Here is a 13,146-nt window from a genome sequence, read left to right on the forward strand (position 1 = left end):
ATGCTCTGGAGCTGCCATCTAATTCTTACCAGCTCCTTCAGGTGATTTACCTCAAAGCAGTGAATTTAAAAGAATTTGATCTGTGATAATGCCAATTTATGTTTATCTCACTGGACTGCTATGAGAAAATAGCTGAGATGTTTACATTGAAATAATTTTGTAATATTAAAGAGCATGAGGCAAAAAGAAAAAAATCCTTTTTTTCTAATACTAGTATTTGTCTGCAAGATGCAGGAGTCAATCCATACTTCTAGAATATGCAAAAGTTACTAGATAATATTTGTAATTTTCTTAGGCTATGTCACATTTTTGAAGCACTTCCTAGTTTCTGGGTTATCAACTTTCACAATCTAAATGACCATCAGTTGAAATATATATTATTGATTCAGGAAAATTACTTCACTTCCAATGAGAAGGAACTCCTTCTTTCTGTTAACTAGGACCTTGCATAAAACGTTAACTCTCAAAAGAGGCATCCAAATTCAAGCAGCAAGTTGTAGGATCAAGAATATTGGTAAAGGATAGGAATGAAGTAGCTAAAAATTTAGTCCACCAACTTTTCTGACATCCATTCTCTAGAAGGTATAAATGAAGTATTTTTCAACATTTCTTTGAAGAAGGAGTTTCCATGGTCATGAACTTAAAGGAAAGCATCAACATGTCTGCCACGCTTGACACCTCAAGGAGGCCAAAAGCAATAAAATAAAGATTTGTATATTGTTCTAGATATGCTATGATAATCCCTCTCTCTTTTTTCATTCTTTTTGGAGAGCCAATACAACTCTCATTTTACCAAATTACAAGAGCTAATTAATCACATAATGCACTACATGAGGGCTTTTTGAAAATATAAGTAATATAAGCTTTAATTAGTTTATCCTAAAACTATCCATATTATAAAGTGAAATTATGTGATCAAAGTGTGGTTCCCTCCATTGAAAGAAAAAGAATTACCTGTTGCAAAAATCAGGAAGCATCACCTTCAGATAGGGCATAAGGATCTTTTTTTTCTTAAGTCATATATATTGAGTCTCGGTGTTTAGGGTAACATATCTCTCAGACAGGGCCATTCTGTAAAGAAGAAAAATCAAGTAAGCAAAGTTGTCATTCCGGCCTCTAGCCAAACATTCCATCTTGTGTCCTTTCCTCCAATTGTGTGTGGATATTCACTTTCTCCTCTCTTCAACAAAAGCTGATCCTAAGGTCAGATAATGTGTCAGGGTATCATTGAAGTCTCAAAATGAACTTATTTCCATAGTTAAATTCTTCCAGTTGCATTTGCATTTTAATTATTATCTTTAAATTTTTTCCAAATATAGCTATGAATTTTAAGCATTAATTTTATTCAACAGTAACTCTACACAGCCAACACTTCCTGAATCGAGGTAAGCAAGAAGAATGTCAGAGAAAAAGAGACATGAATTTTAGATACTATACATTATTGAATTACTGTTTATCCCAAAACAAATTATACATATTTTTGATATTTCACTTTCTTCTCAATGAAATAGGATAGTTCTTTCACAGACTTTTGTAATAAATGATCAATATGTTAGAAAATTCAGGAACCGCAGAAAATGTTGTATCCCTCCCACGTTAATGTTTTCTTTTGTATCCCTCCATATCAATCTTTTCTTCCATTTTATTACATTTCTCCTCTCTAGCTAAGGATCTGCTTTCCACTCTTATAATTATTTTTTATTTACTTTTTATTGATACATAATAAATGTACATATTTTGGGGGTACATGTAATAATTTGATACACTCATATAATGTGAAAAGATCAAATCAGGGTATTGGGATACCCATCACCTTAAAAATTTATTTCTTCTTTATGCTGGAAACATTTGCATTATTCTCTTCTAGCTATTTTGAAAAGTTCAATAGCTTAATGTTAACTATGGTCACTTTATTGATTTATTGAACACTAATAATGGGTACCAATATACGGTTAGAATTAAGTTTTCTTTAATAAATGAAATGTTAAACTTTTGCACCCAAATTGCAGACAGTACTCCTACACAAAGAAAAATAAGAGAACTAAACTGCACTGAGGAAAAACACACCTACATTATTACAACATCTTTAACGATTCTTTTAAATATAATTCTTCATTAACTCAGTGCCTAGACAGCGTATTTTTGTTCTTCTCTGCTTTATATAGGTACTCTGTCAAATCTCTGAATTCTTTTTCTGTCTTATTAAAAATGTTAAAGGAAAATGTCATGTAGAAAATAACATGCTCATAAAAGCAAATGTTAACATTAGATTTGGAGGAAGACAATGCTGTCAAGTTTCAAGCTCTCTCATCACTGTTTGATTGTTAAAGATTTAAAATAAAAATTATTGATATGTAAAGAAAATGCTAAGGTGAGAATGTATAGTTTTATTTCCACTCCTCTTGACTTCAGTAATGTAGAAATGAGGTGTTTATTTTACCAAGAATCTTTAAAAAAAAAATGGTGGGTGGGGTACAGGAACTTTCGAAACAAAAACAAGGACAGTAATGAGAAAAAAGTCCATGTTATTATACTTTCATTATGTATGTATGTGTGTAATTTAAATGTTAAAACAAGCACAGGCAATATGGTGTAGGGATTAAAAGCAGATTCTAAGATCAGCCAGGTTAGATTGCAATCCAATTCCCTCACTTCCCACCTATGTCATATTGAGTAAATTATTTAATGTCTGTAGGGTTCAGGTTTTTTAATCTGTAAAACAGATATACTAGTAGGCATTAACTCAAACAGTAATGTGTCAGTAGGCATTTAGCCTTGATTTATAGTTTCATTAATTATTTTCTAGAAAAAGAATCCTGGAATATAATATAATAATTTAAGTATATCAAATACAACAGGGCAGATGTTTTGAATCCTTAGCAACAATGAAAGGGTTTCTAATACCTTTATTATCTCAAGCCTCACAAAAGAGGCAACCAGATTACTTTCCCTCAAATCTCACAGAGGAAACAGAAGCCATCAGAAATAAATTTCATCATTTTTCTACCCCCAAATTTAAAAACCTTCCTGCATTAATACCCATATTCCCATATTCTATTCTGTTTCAACAAAAGATATGACCATACACCTGTCCAAGGCCAGTCACTCCACTTCTGCTCTGAATTAAATTCCCTCATGCATTCTATAACGCCCATGCAATGTCAATCATCCATCTCTCTCCTGTATGATTAATCTCTTCCCTTCTATGTATCATTTCAATCAGGACACAAACATGCTTTAGTACCTTTTATATTAAACCAAAGTAAACAGAAAACACTGATGCTACTTTTTACTACTCTATTTCTTTTTTTTTTTTTTTTGCATTTTAAGTTTATGGTAAAGCTAAAAAGACAAGTAATGATTAACAAGAATTAAATGTAGTTGCTGCATGTAGAGAAGAGGAAGGGAGACACAGGAAGGGTTTCAAAAGTGATGGGGATGTTCTGTTCTTAAAGCTGACTTACTACCCTATTTCTATGCCACCATTCATAGCTAAACCTCTCAAAAATGTCACCTGCTTTCCAATAGAATACTATTCAGCCTTAAAAAAAAAAAAGAGGGAAATTCTGTCATTTGTGACAACATGGATTAAACTGAAGAACATGTTGCTAAATGAAATAAGCCAGGAACGGAAAGACAAATACCTAATGTTTTTACTGACATGTGACATCTAAAACAATTGAACTCAGAAGCAGAGAGTTGTGGTAATAGAAGCTGGGGTGGGGGAAATGGGAAGATCATGGCCAAAGCGTACAAAATCAGACAGGAGTAATAAGGTATTTTTTTAATTCTTTTGCACAACATGGTTAACATGGTTAATAATAGTGTATTGCACATTTTAAAATTACTGAGAGTAAATTTAAAATGTTTTCCTCACAAAAAATAAGTATTTGAAGTCATGGATATATTAATTAGCTTAATGTAATTATTAATATTTCGCATTTTATTCTTAAATCATAACATCACTTTGTACTCCATAAATATATACAACTATAAATTGTTGATTTAAAATAAAATATTTTTTAAATGTCACCTGCTTTCCTTTTGCTTCCCCACTTCCACTTTACTAATTTGAGCCAGTGCAATCTGGTGTCTCACCCCACTAATGCACTGATGCTGCCGTTGTCAAGGTCACTGCTGAGTTTCGTGTTGCCAAATCCAGTGGGCACTTCCTTCACTCATCTACTCCACCCTTCAGAATCATTTAATATGATCGACTATTCCCTCTGTCTTGAAATAGTATCACCTCTTCCCTTCACAGATATTGTGTTTTTGTTTTTCTTCTACCTCAGCTTCCTTTGCACGTTCTCTAATAACTGACCTTTAAGGGTAAGGGAATCTCAGAGCTACGTTCTACTCTTTTTTATCTGTACAACCTACATCCAAGGTTCCTTTACCCATCCCCAAGGCTGAAATTATCCTACATTACTTAAGCTAACACATCCCAAATTCATATTAAGCCCAGAGCTCTGCTCAGAGCTCCAGACTCATATACAAGAGTATATGTGAAGTCCCTAGTTGAATATTTCAGATATTTCTCAATTTTAATAAATCCAAAATGTAACCCTTAATATATCCTCCCTTGGCAACCCAGTCTTCCTACTTTCTCCATCAAATAATTGGCACCATAATCATCCAAATATCTCAAGCCAAGAAAATGTAATGACTGCCCTTAATTGCTCCCCTTCCCTTGGCCCCTATTTCCCACAAATCAGCAAGTTCTGTTGATTCTATCCCTTAAATATCTCTGTACTTCATATCAATGAAAATTATTAGGAGAGAGCTTTCACTGTGTCAATTCAATCTTAAAGCTGTTTGGCTTTTCAGTTGAAAATGATGGAGAAAAGACTTTTTATTGTATTCTCATTCCTGTGAAACCCACTAAAAACAACAAAAAGAATGCAAGGAGAAAAATCTTCATCACCAATTAAATTATAAAACTGGGGCATATTTGCAATACTGTAAAATCTAGACCAAAACAAGGTGGGACGTTAAGAAAAGACACATACAGGCTTAAGTCTTGAACAAAGAAACACTGGTCTAAAAGAAAATAATTCTGTCCTAAGTCAGCAATAAGATCTAGGAGGATGGGTGGGCCAGAAAAGTAATAGGGACTATAAACAGAACCACAGGAAAGAGAATGGATATCCACGATGATATGCGATTTCTCTGGTCTACAACCTAGACTATTCATGGATGGGTAAAATTGAGGAGAGACCACCAGATCTCAGCAGCAGAGCTGTGACATAAAGGACTTTAATATGTCATAAAGTGCTAAGACATTGAAAGCTGAGCTCCCAAGAGTCCCGAGGCAGAGGAAATAACAAGCTTTTTAAAAGGGTTTTTAAGATGAGAAACATAAATCAAACCTACAGTGTCCCAACGCACATCACATATATCTCTGCCCAGTTATCCAACTATATCCTTCAAATAATTAGACCCGTTAAAAGCAGAACAAAAAAATTTAAAATATGAATAGACACACACAAATGTAGGAAGCTGTCTTAGTTCATTTAGGCTGCTATAACAAAATACCTTTGGTAATTTATAAACAACAGAAATAGATTGCTCACAGGCCTGGAGTCTGGGAAGTCCAAGATCAAGGTACCAGCAGGTTCAGTGTCTCATGAGAGTTCATTTCTCATAGCTGGCAACTTCTTGCTCTGTCCTCACATGGCAGAAGGGGCAAACAAGCTTCCTCTGGCCTCTTTCACAAGGGCACCAATCTCATTCATGAGGACTCTACCCTTATGATCTAATCACCTCCTAAAGGCTCTACCTTGCATTAGTCTCCAACGTATGAATATTAGGGGAACACAAACACTCAGACCATAGCAGGAGAGAAAATTAAAATCAGGCAGATGAAGAAAATACATTGCAAGAAAATTCCCCAAAAGACTAGCAGTTCAAACAAATAATTCTTCATTGTCTCAAATGAATTTCAGATAATATTATTTGCACTTAAAAGAAGAGCTCACAAAAGAGACAAATAGCTCAAGGAAGAGTCAATAAGACAGCAGAAGAGGAAAGATGAGCTAATTAAGTGCAGAAATAAAAGGAAAAAAACACAAAGAAAAAATATATATTAAAGACAACTAGAAATATGTATAGCAATGTGACTATAGTTAACAATACTGGATTGTATACTTCAAATTTGGTTAAGAGACTAGAGCTTAAGTGTCCTCACCACAAAACAAACTAAAAATAGAGTGACTTAAATCACATTTAAGTACATTTTGACAGCCTAGAAAAATTATAAATATAAATAAACATATAGGAATAGTTATAGGAAAGATGGTAGATCAAATGCCACACACAGAGATCCATCATATGTATAATTAATACTCATGAAAGCAGAATTTATAATGAATGGAACTGAACATACCATGCAAAGACACTAAAAAGTTTTTATTTCAAAATATAGAAAAAATTTAATCTGAATATCTAAAGAACACTCTATTTCCCAAGTGTCTCAGAAATATTTTATTTTATTTTATTTTATTGAGACAGAGTCTCATTCTGTCACCCAGGCTGGAGTGCAGTGGCGTGACCTCCACTCACTGCAACCTCCGTGTCCCTGATTCAAGTGACTCTCCTGCCTCAGCCTCCTCAGTACTGGGATTACAGGCACCTGCTACCATGTCAGGCTAATTTTTGCATTTTTTAGTAGAGACGGAGTTTTGACATGTTAGCAAGGCTGGTCTCGAACTCCTGACTTCAGGCGATCCAACCTCCTCGGCCTCCCAAAATGCTGGGATTACAGGCATAAGCCACCTTGCCCAGACAGGAAAAAAAAAATACTTTTTAAATGATAGGCACCAAGATATAACTGGGTAAACTTAAATGAAGAAAAAGCTGTGTTGAAGAAAAAAGTATGGCCACCCCAAAAAAAAAGGAAGCCACATAGAGAGGAAGAAGTCAGTTTACCTTAGATTTCTCTGTAGCTACTGCCCATGCCAGGAGTCATGAAAAACATGTAAGCAAGATTATAAAAAAAAAAAGTCAGGAGGAGCCAAGATGGCCGAATAGGAACAGCTCCGGTCTACAGCTCCCAGCGTGAGAGATGCAGAAGACGGGTGATTTCTGCAATTCCATCTGAGGTACTGGGTTCATCTCACTAGGGGGTGCCAGACAGTGGGTGCGTGCACCCTGCGTGAGCCAAAGCAGGGCGAGGCATTGCCTCACTTGGGAAGCACAAGGGGTCAGGGAGTTCCCTTTCTGAGTCAAAGAAAGGGGTGACGGACGGCACCTGGAAAATCGGGTCACTCCCACCCGAATACTGCGCTTTTCCAAAGGGCTTAAAACACGGCGCACCACGAGATTATATCCTGCACCTGGCTCGGAGGGTTCTACGCCCACGGAGTCTCACTGATTGCTAGCACAGCAGTCTGAGATCAAACTGCAAGGCCAAGGTGGCAGCGAGGCTGGGGGAGGGGCGTCTGCCATTGCCCAGGCTTGCTTAGGTAAACAAAGCAGGCAGGAAGCTCGAACTGGGTGGAGCCCACGACAGCTCAAGGAGGCCTGCCTGCCTCTGTAGGCTCCACCTCTGGGGGCAGGGCACAGACAAACAAAAAGACAGCAGTAACCTCTGCAGACTTAAATGTCTCTGTCTCACAGCTTTGAAGAGAGCAGTGGTTCTCCCAGCACGCAGTTGGAGATCTGAGAACCGGCAGACTGCCTCCTCAAGTGGGTCCCTGAACCCTGACCCCCGAGCAGCCTAACTGGGAGGCACCCCCCAGCAGGGGCAGACTGGCACCTCACACGGCCCGGTACTCCAACAGACCTGCAGCTGAGGGTCCTGTCTGTTAGAAGGAAAACTAACAAACAGAAAGGACATCCGCACCAAAAACCCATCGGTACCTCACCCAACAAAGACCAAAAGTAGATAAAACCACAAAGATGGGGAAAAAACAGAGCAGAAAAACTGGAAACTCTAAAAAGCAGAGTGCCTCTCCTCCTCCAAAGGAACGCAGTTCCTCACCAGCAACGAAACAAAGCTGGACGGAGAATCACTTTGACGAGCTGAGAGTAGAAGGCTTCAGACGATCAAATTACTCCGAGCTACGGGAGGACATTCAAACCAAAGGCAAAGAAGTTGAAAACTTTGAAAAAAATTTAGAAGAACATATAACTAGAATAACCAATACAGAGAAGTGCTTAAAGGAGCTGATGGAGCTGAAAACCAAGGCTCGAGAACTACGTGAAGAATGCAGAAGCCTCAGGAGCCGATGCAATCAACTGGAAGAAAGGGTATCAGCGATGGAAGATGAAATGAATGCAATGAAGCCAGAAGGGAAGTTTAGAGAAAAAAGAATAAAAAGAAACGAACAAAGCCTCCAAGAAATATCGGACTATGTGAAAAGACCAAATCTACGTCTGATTGGTGTACCTGAAAGTGACGGGGAGAATGGAACCAAGTTGGAAAACACTCTGCAGGATATTATCCAGGAGAACTTCCCCAATCTAGCAAGGCAGGCCAACATTCACATTCAGGAAATACAGAGAACACCACAAAGATACTCCTCGAGAAGAGCAACTCCAAGACACATAATTGTCAGATTCACCAAAGTTGAAATGAAGGAAAAAATGTTAAGGGCAGCCAGAGACAAAGGTCGGGTTAACCACAAAGGGAAGCCCATCAGACTAACAGCAGATCTCTCGGCAGAAACTCTACAAGCCAGAAGAGAGTGGGGGCCAATATTCAACATTCTTAAAGAAAAGAATTTTCAACCCAGAATTTCATATCCAGCCAAACTAAGCTTCATAAGTGAAGGAGAAATAAAATACTTTACACACAAGCAAATGCTGAGAGATTTTGTCACCACCAGGCCTGCCCTAAAAGAGCTCCTGAAGGAAGCACTAAACATGGAAAGAAACAACCAGTACCAGCTGCTGCAAAATCATGCCAAAATATAAAGACCATCGAGACTAGGAAGAAACTGCATCAACTAATGAGCAAAATAACCAGCTAACATCATAATGACAGGATCAAATTCACACATAACAATATTAACTTTAAATGTAAATGAACTAAATGCTCCAATTAAAAGACACAGACTGGCAAATTGGATAAAGAGTCAAGACCCATCAGTGTGCTGTATTCAGGAAACCCATCTCACGTGCAGAGACACACATAGGCTCAAAATAAAAGGATGGAGGAAGATCTACCAAGAAAATGGAAAACAAAAAATGGCAGGGGTTGCAATCCTAGTCTCTGATAAAACAGACTTTAAACCAACAAAGATCAAAAGAGACAAAGAAGGCCATTACATAATGGTAAAGGGATCAATTCAACAAAAAGAGCTAAGGATAATAAATATACATGCACCCAATACAGGAGCACCCAGATTCATAAAGCAAGTCCTGAGAGACATACAAAGAGACTTAGACTCCCACACAATAATAATGGGAAACTTTAACACCCCACTGTCAACATTAGACAGATCAATGAGACAGAAAGTTAACAAGGATACCCAGGAATTGAACTCAGCTCTGCACCAAGCAGACCTAATAGACATCTACAGAAATTTCCACCCCAAATCAACAGAATATACATTTTTTTCAGCACCACACCACACCTATTCCAAAACTGATCACATAATTGGAAGTAAAGCTCTCCTCAGCAAATGTAAAAGAACAGAAATTATAACAAACTGTCTCTCAGACCACAGTGCAATCAAACTAGAACTCAGGATTAAGAATCTCACTGAAAACCACTCAACTACATGGAAACTGAACAACCTGCTCCTGAATGACTACTGGGTACATAACGAAATGAAGGCAGAATTAAAGATGTTCTTTGAAACCATCGAGAACAAAGACACAACATACCAGAATCTCCGGGACACATTCAAAGCAGTGTGTAGAGGGAAATTTATAGCACTAAATGCCCACATGACAAAGCAGGAAAGATCCAAAATTGACACCCTAACATCACAATTAAAAGAACTAGAAAAGCAAGAGCAAACACATTCAAAAGCTAGCAGAAGGCAAGAAATAATTAAAATCAGAGCAGAACTGAAGGAAATAGAGACACAAAAAACCCTTCAAAACATTAATGAATCTAGGAGCTGGTTTTTTGAAAGGATCAACAAAATTGATAGACTGCTAGCAAGACTAATAAAGAAAAAAAGAGAGAAGAATCAAATAGACACAATAAAAAATGATAAAGGGGATATCACCACCGATCTCACAGTAATACAAACTACCATCAGAGAAGACTACAAACACCTCTACGCAAATAAACTAGAAAATCTAGAAGAAATGGATAAATTCCTCGACATACACACTCTCCCAAGACTAGACCAGGAAGAAGTTGAATCTCTGAATAGACCAATAACAGGAGCTGAAATTGTGGCAATAATCAATAGCTTACCAACCAGAAAGAGTCCAGGACCAGATGGATTCAGAGCCGAATTCTACCAGAGGTACAAGGAGGAATTGGTACCATTCCTTCTGAAACTATTCCAATCAATAGAAAAAGAGGGAATCCTCCCCAACTCATGTTATGAGGCCAGAATCATCCTGATACCAAAGCCAGGCAGAGACACAATCAAAAAAGAGAATTTTAGACCAATATCCTTGATGAACATTGATGCAAAAATCCTCAATAAAATACTGGCAAACCGAATCCAGCAGCACATCAAAAAGCTTATCCACCATGATCAAGTGGGCTTCATCCCTGGGATGCAAGGCTGGTTCAATATACGCAAATCAATAAATGTAATCCAGCATATAAACAGAACCAAAGACAAAAACCATATGATTATCTCAATAGATGCAGAAAAGGCCTTTGACAAAATTCAACAATGCTTCATGCTAAAAACTCTCAATAAATTAGGTATTGATGGGATGTATTTCAAAATAATAAGAGCTATCTATGACAAACCCACAGCCAATATCATACTGAATGGGCAAAAACTGGAAGCATTCCCTTTGAAAACGGGCACAAGACAGGGATGCCCTCTCTCACCACTCCTATTCAACATAGTGTTGGAAGTTCTGGCCAGGGCAATTAGGCAGGAGAAGGAAATAAAGGGCATTCAATTAGGAAAAGAGGAAGTAAAATTGTCCCTGTTTGCAGACGACATGATTGTATATCTAGAAAACCCCATGGTCTCAGCCCAAAATCTCCTTAAGCTGATAATCAACTGCAGCAAAGTCTCAGGATACAAAATCAATGTACAAAAATCACAAGCATTCTTATACACCAACAACAGACAAACAGAGACCCAAATCATGAGTGAACTCCCATTCACAATTGCTTCAAAGAGAATAAAATACCTAGGAATCCAACTTACAAGGGATGTGAAGGACCTCTTCAAGGAGAACTACAACCACTGCTCAAGGCAATAAAAGAGGATACAAACAAATGGAAGAACATTCCATGCTCATGGGTAGGAAGAATCAATATCATGAAAATGGCCATACTGCCCAAGGTAATTTACAAATTCAATGCCATCCCCATCAAGCTACCAATGACTTTCTTCACAGAATTGGAAAAAACTACTTTAAAGTTTATATGGAACCAAAAAAGAGCCCACATCGCCAAGTCAATCCTAAGCCAAAAGAACAAAGCTGGAGGCATCACGCTACCTGACTTCAAACTATACTACAAGGCTACAGTAACCCAAACAGCATGGTACTGGTACCAAAACAGAGCTATAGATCAATGGAACAGAACGGAGCCCTCAGAAATAATGCCACATATCTACAACTATCTGATCTTTGACAAACCTGAGAAAAACAAGCTATGGGGAAAGGATTCCCTATTTAATAAACGGTGCTGGGAAAACTGGCTAGCCATATGTAGAAAGCTGAAACTGGATCCCTTCCTTACACCTTATACAAAAATTAATTCAAGATGGATTAAAGACTTAAACGTTAGACCTAAAACCATAAAAACCCTAGAAGAAAACCTAGGCAGTACCATTCAGGACATAGGCATGGGCAAGGACTTCATGTCTAAAACACCAAAAGCAATGGCAACAAAAGCCAAAATTGACAAATGGGATCTAATTAACTAAAGAGCTTCTGCACAGCAAAAGAAACTACCATCAGAGTGAACAGGCAACCCACAAAATGGGAGAAAATTTTCGCAACCTACTCATCTGACAAAGGGCTAATATCCAGAATCTACAATGAACTCAAACAAATTTACAAGAAAAAAACAATCAACCCCATCAAAAAGTGGGCAAAGGACATGAACAGACACTTCTCAAAAGAAGACATTTATGCAGCCAAAAGACACATGAAAAAATGCTCAGCATCACTGGGCATCAGAGAAATGCAAATCAAAACCACAATGAGATACCATCTCACACCAGTTAGAATGGTGATCATGAAAAAGTCAGGAAACAACAGGTGCTGGAGAGGATGTGGAGAAATAGGAACACTTTTACACTGTTGGTGGGACTGTAAACTAGTTCAACCATTGTGGAAGTCAGTGTGGTGATTCTTCAGGGATCGAGAACTAGAAATACCACTTGACCCAGTCATCCCATGACTGGGTATATACCCAAAGGACTATAAATCATGCTGCTATAAAGACACATGCGCACGTATGTTTATTGCGGCACTATTCACAATAACAAAGACTTGGAACCAACCCAAATGTCCAACAATGATAGACTGGATTAAGAAAATGTGGCACATATACACCATGGAATACTATGCAGCCATAAAAAATGATGAGTTCATGTCCTTTGTAGGGACATGGATGAAATTGGAAATCATCATTCTCAGTAAACTATCGCAAGAACAAAAAACCAAACACCACATATTCTCACTCATAGGTGGGAATTGAACAATGAGAACACATGGACACAGGGAGGGGAACGTCTCACTCTGGGGTCTGTTGTGGGTTGGGGGGAGGGGGGAGCGATAGCACTGGGAGACATACCTAATGCTAGATGACGAGTTAGTGGGTGCAGTGCACCAGCGTGGCACATGTATACATATGTAACTAACCTGTACATTGTGCACATGTACCCTAAAACTTAAAGTATAATAATAATAAATAAAAATAAATAAATAAATAAAGTCACCCAATCATTTAACCCAACCAAGATACCCTTCAAGTATAACAGCAATAGACATACATTACCAAAAATAGGAAATTCATGAGAATAAGACTGACATCAGATT

This window comes from Pan paniscus, chromosome 4 (assembly GCF_029289425.2).
Source record: "Pan paniscus chromosome 4, NHGRI_mPanPan1-v2.0_pri, whole genome shotgun sequence".
Lineage (NCBI taxonomy): Eukaryota > Metazoa > Chordata > Mammalia > Primates > Hominidae > Pan > Pan paniscus.